The sequence below is a fragment of the Cheilinus undulatus genome, linkage group 6 (genome assembly GCF_018320785.1).
Source record: "Cheilinus undulatus linkage group 6, ASM1832078v1, whole genome shotgun sequence".
Taxonomy (NCBI): domain Eukaryota; kingdom Metazoa; phylum Chordata; class Actinopteri; order Labriformes; family Labridae; genus Cheilinus; species Cheilinus undulatus.
The window spans coordinates 24430845-24436844 of record NC_054870.1 but is presented as its reverse complement, the minus strand read 5'-3'; the positions used below and the strand labels follow the sequence as shown (position 1 = coordinate 24436844).

General features: G+C 37.9%; 1 protein-coding gene across 3 annotated transcripts in view; it reads left to right on the top strand.

Moving 5' to 3' along the window:
• Positions 1-1426: 1426 nt before the first annotated feature.
• peli1b (pellino E3 ubiquitin protein ligase 1b) overlaps positions 1427-6000 on the top strand; it is a 51374-nt gene continuing 46800 nt past the window's right edge. The window contains exons 1-2 of one of the 3 annotated variants that reach the window (XM_041789055.1): positions 1427-1807; positions 5208-5406. The gene's annotated coding sequence lies outside the window, so the exon portion shown is untranslated. The remainder of the gene's footprint in view (positions 1808-5207; positions 5407-6000) is intronic. The other 2 variants (XM_041789056.1, XM_041789054.1) reach the window with 2 other exon arrangements.

Genomic DNA, 6000 nt, shown 5'->3' with positions numbered 1-6000 from the left:
ACACACACTCTTTTCAGAAAATGTGTGCTGACACAAGCCATTCTCAGATTTTCCTCTCATGATGTCATATGGGGTGTTAGCACTGCCCCAAGGTTCGGTTGGCCCTCCCTGCTTAGAAGAAAGTGTTTTTTCAGCAACAAACTTCACAGGCATGTTTTGGGGACCTCTAAAACCAATATAACCTTGTCTTAAAAGGGCAAAATATATTCCGTTTGAGTCAGTTAAATTTTATCAACAAATACAATTAATCTAGTCATTTCTTAAGAATAAAGTGGTAATTACATAGTTATTGCATTTGTTTTTCAAATGTAACAACGAAATATGGTGATATTAAGTAAGTACAGTATATACCTAATGAATGACTTATGAAGAAATTCCTCATATTACTGTGGCAATTCTCACGTTATTAGGTGGTATTTTAACAAGTAATTTCTTAGAAATAAGATGATCGTTTTTCTAGATAAGTTGCTTATGTTAAGTTACATTAAATGCATTGTGCCTTTAATGTTACTTGACACAAGGCAGTTTGTTAAAATTATTACATAGGATTTACTTTTGAATTATGATGGAAGGACTTACTATAATTTAGTGGGCTGATTTGTTAAAATTACATACAAAATACTTGTGAATTAAGAAGGAAGTTTTTCAAAAGTTATGAATGAAAGCATTTGGAATTCACCGAATGGTACTTGATAACTTTTCAGGAAGGACTTACTTTAATCTAGAGGGGTAAAAGAAAATAAATTACCTGGTAATTATGAAACAACTTTTACTGAAAAACTATTATCTTGTTTCTAGGAAATTACTTGGTAAAATACCAGCTAATTACTGGAGAATTGCTACAATATTATAATGATTACTTAATAATTAATGCATTTTTACGAGCCCAATAGTTACTTAATATTGCCATTCTAAATAATAACTTGGAAAAATGTAAGAGTTATTACTAGGTAATTACCACATTATTCTTAAGAAACTTACCTGAATTACTAAGTTACTACTTGCCAATCAGGGGCCACTAATATAACGTGTTACCTCATGTTGGAAAATATTAAAAAAAAAAATTATGAATAAGCTAAATACTGATGTTTCTTTACTTATAACTTAAGATTAAAAAAAGCTGAGCTAATGTTTATCATTTTGTATGCATCCCCACCACTAACTTCATAATTTGATTTAATCGTTGGTTTGTAGGTTTGCTCGTGTAGCCTACTGTTTAGTAGTTAAATTCATTAAAAAAACAACAGAGGCTATTAAACCAAACGAAAGTGGTCAACGGGAATTTAAAAAAAAAAATCATTTTCAGGAGATAACGTCCTTTTTGGGTCTGGGACTCAGTCCAAGTAAAACAACAAGTCCCAGAATCCTTTGCGGCAACGTCGGTCTCCTCCTACAGACGCACGCTCACAGCAACAGAAGGAGCAGAACAGATCGGCTCTGTGTTTACGTTCAGATGCTTACAACAAAGGACAGAACACCGCGGAGAGCCTGTCACTTAAAAGACTACACTGTGGATATCTTGTCTTACCGTAAGCGTTTTTAACTCCCAAGTCTGAGAAGAAGGGGACACGCACAGCATTATTTTCCCGTTTTAACGTGGTGCGGGGTTTACACTTTTCTTTTAGTAAACCTACTCTGAAGGGAGAAATTAAGACGAAATTTCCTTTTTTAAGCCGGTGGAACGTAAGCTAGCTTGCTAGCCTCAGCAAGTTCGGAAGCCAGGCACCAGCTGGAGGAGAAGCTAGCAGCCCTGTCACCCTGTCATCCATACCGACGACAACAAAAGGACTTTGTCACTCATATCGCAGTAAGTACATGTTTACATGCCCCCTTAGTTCGCCTAATAACGTTAATAATGCTCCAACGGTTAACAGTGATTGGCTAATTTAGCGGTAGCAAGCGTTCATTGTTATTAACGGTCACCTGCTTTGTCCTGCAAACGGCTCTGCCACAGCGGACTGGGTTGTTGTATGATATGGTAAAATAGATGATCAATTCCCTCGTTCAGTGATGGTAATGCACACAGTTGGTAAGTCAGCACGGGGATGTTTTTCTTTGTGCTGCAGCTGCAAAGTCTTTGTCAACTTGCCTGCACATACTCATGCACCTGTTTTGACTGTCTCTTTATCTATTTGGAAATCAGAGGCTCTGTAAAGATAAAGCCTGTACTGGGTGCTGAGTGACTATGTATGTGTGTGTTTGCAGACAGGGAGAGATGCAGGTATTAGTTTACATCACTTACAGTCTGCATGCTGACCTGCCGGGGGGGGGGGCGGGGGGGCTCGAGTGAGAAAGGGAACATTGCCTGATAAGGAATTACGCAAATGCACGAACTCGAGCCATTACTAAAGCTTGATTGCCAGTTAATGACTTCCCTCCTCTCTCCTCTTTCTCTATCTACCATCTCATCTTCCTCTGTGTCTCTCACCCTTCCTCCCCCTCTCTTTCTTAACAACCCCCCCCTTTCTCTATCTCTTCCTCTCTCTCTGTTTTATTCAAGTATGAAGTGAATATTTTGTTTCCAATAGAAAATGAATTATCTCTGAATCTCGTTCATTGTGTGCAAAAGGTCAAAGAAAGAAAATGCAGAAATCAATTAACATCATCTGCTCTACTGTTTTTCCCTCATCATATAGTGATCATTACTTTGGAAGTTTAATTTTTTGTTAGATGGGCAACTCTGAAGGAGGCTTATCTTAAATGTCCTTTCTTTCAAAAGCAGCTCAGCAACTTTTTAACTGTTTTCATTTACTTTTGGAGTTCAGCTCGAGCGTTAGAGGCAGGAGAGAATTATAAACAAGGTGTGGTTGAAGGGAACTATTATGTAAGTGTATGAGTAGTTTGAAAAGGTTCCAAACATAGAGCTACAGACTGAGTGCAGGAAACACTCAGCAGCAGCCCTTTGCATTTTAAAGACTTTGTTGAAACTCTATGTTAAAATATTTATTAACTCGCAACAAAAATACTGTAGCAATGAATGACTGGGGTTCATATTAAAATCTTTAACAGTGAGCTAAATGTGTTGTATCTTTTTGTGAAAACTATTTCAAGTCCGTATTCTCACTGTCCTATAAATGGTGATAACTTCTAGTGCAAAGTGCTTTGGATGCAGTCTTGGCCGTGTAGCTAGGGAGAGTGTAAGTGCTGCATGTACAAGTTTGTGTTAGCACATTTGCATTGGGTGTGTTTCCTAAAGGGACCCTGTGTGTTGGTGTGTGAATGTGCTCTCCAGCACCGTTTGGAGTCTCAGTTTCAGGGAGGAAACCGGAGCCGGCGGTGTCAGACGGGAGCAGAGAGAGCTCTGATGTCTTAATGGAGGCTCAGTGCTGCCTGTATCCGTAGTAACCCGGTCTGTAGGGAAACAGAGAGGCCTCCAAGTCTCGACCTCAGCTGAAAGCTGTATCACTGCTGTCCAGGAACCAAAAAAAAAGACAAAAAAAAAAAAACATAATCCCGTTTTGCTGATTTTGTTCTGACAATTTATTTCAATTAAAAGTGTTTTCTGGCTATTTAGATGTCAAAACTTTTACTAAAGCACTTCAATAGAATAAAAGGATGCCTCCTCTTTAATGACATCCAATGCTAAATATTTCAATTGTCAGTCAAAGTCAGTGTTTGAAACTGAGTTTTGTCTGTATTCATGGCATTACCAAAACTAGAAAGTGACAGCATGGATACTGTTTGGAGAAGCTGTCCGAGTCCTAACAAAAGATCTGTGCAATATAGTGGACAGGGTTTGGACCAAAATGTTCTCTAGCCACAGTAAATGTCTCATTTTCAAGAAAAGCTAGAAAGAAGTAAGACTTCAATTTGCCGTCAGACATCCCTTACCTTAAGCAATGTGGTGTTTCACAAGATCAGTTGTCAGGAGTTTATAGAAGAAGCCTGCGAGGAATGAGGAAAAATGTGATGCAGTATAATACTGTTTAGCACACTGGCGTTAGTAAGTGGAACTTTTATTAATAAGTACATATTTACTGTAATTCACATTTTCAGGGCTATCTGCTGGACTGCATGAACTGCTAAATACCTGTGTCCTTCCTGAACACAATATGATTAAAAATGTTATTAATCACTAAATGAGAACCAAATAATCTGAGGGTAGCTGATATTAGGCTAGATCTTAATGCAACTGGACTGGCATGAGTATTTTTTGCAATGGCCTCTATTGCTATAACAATGTTGTTACAATTGAATGCACAGCCGTTTTAGAGACTTTCTGTAGGGTACCAGAGAGTAGAAATGTGTGATTATGACAAAAATGATGAAATGCCCATCCGGTCAGAGACAAGAAATCATTCTCACAGTATACAAAGGAATTATTTTATTGCAGTAGAAACTGATTGGAATGAAAATGTCTCTAGTTGTTTTATAAATAGTTTTATCAGTTGCTTTCCTCAAGGTTTTGTTCATTTGCGCTCCTCAGCAGGTATTTGTCTTGTTTTTAGGTGATAGTAATGTAATGCAATCTTTTACAGAAAAATGATTACAGTATATTTGGTATTAAGGAAATAATTACTCAAAGTAACACAGTGAATAAAAATGTAAGTACAAACAAACTCTTCTCTGAACAGCCAGAAGAAAAGCATGCACCATCTCTGTGTCTTTAAAGTAAAGTTTGATATCAGTCTGACCTCACAACCGCACCTTCTGAACAAATCAGCTGATCTATGGTGCATGTCTGCAAACACAGATGGGACTGTTGTAGAGTGACTAGAAAACCTAGTACACTTCATCTTTATAGATGAGCTTTTGCTGTTCTAACTGTGGCTTCTTCTAGCAGGGTTGGGACTGTACCATCTACTATAGATGGTAAACTGGGAAGTTCCTCATACCTTACCACTTCTGAACACAAAAAATGTTTGATCTCAGATTTCAGCCTGCCACGCTTGTGAGGATCTTCATGATTTCCGTCCTGAATAATGTTGTAAAATAAAAGACTGTGATGGCAGCATGATTTAAAAAAAGTCAAATCTACTTAAGGTAAATTCATGACAGTTAAAGCAATCTTGTGAGCAGTTACTAGTTAACACCTTCACATTTAGTGTATCTTTTAGATTCAAAGAAACAGCATGCCAAACAGCTTTGTTAAAAGCATGGTTTTCATGTGAGTAGGTTTTGTTTTGGGTATCTTTTCGCATTTATATTTATTTGTGCATGTGCTTATGGTGGTTCATTTCATCAGGGAGGGTCTCTCATCTCAGCAGGGATCCTTGGTGGTAATCTTGGACACAGCTGAGCAGCAGCTTTCCACCCGCTGTGTGTGAAGAGCTTGGTACTCTCCTCCCGGTCCAGCTTCCTTTCTGCTGGGCTGCTTAACAGACTGAAGTTTGTGGAGGAAGATTATGTCTGTCATGGAAAGTGGGTCAGACAGTGGGCACGTTTTTATGGCCTTGTTTCGGTAAGGTAAGGAAGGAAAAAGGAGGCGGAGGGAACATTAAACCAGCAGCGCTTTTCCATAGTGTTGCCCGAGGCAGCATGTGCTCGCTTTTTCGCATACTCTTCCTCTTGTCAGAATTGTTATCAATCAGTTTCTCATGCCTCAGATAACAACGTCATCTGCTTGGCTACTTTTTTACCCTCACAGTTATGCATACATAGATGTTTTTTTTGTTTGTGTTTGATATTAACTTTCTGACTTTCATGAATAAGAATGGTGGAGGATTTTTGTTTTTGTTAGTCCCAAATAGCCTACGGGACAATTGTGCAGCTCAATCAAGCTCACTTGAGAAAGTGTTGGTTTGTGTGTGTGTATGGAGTTTAAGTGGTGATCAGAATCTGATTGATCTCAACAGGAGCTGTATTTTTTTTCTTAATGTCTTCAAATATGTATGAATTTAAAATTATAACTAAAAAAAACACTCCTTTTATCTAAATCCTGCTGTTAAAAAATTACAGAGCAATAACTGTTTAGTTGTGGGTAAGAGAAAATATTTTTAACACTGACAGTATAAGATGTTCAGGTACTGCTAAGTATCTATAACATTACTTAATAGCAAA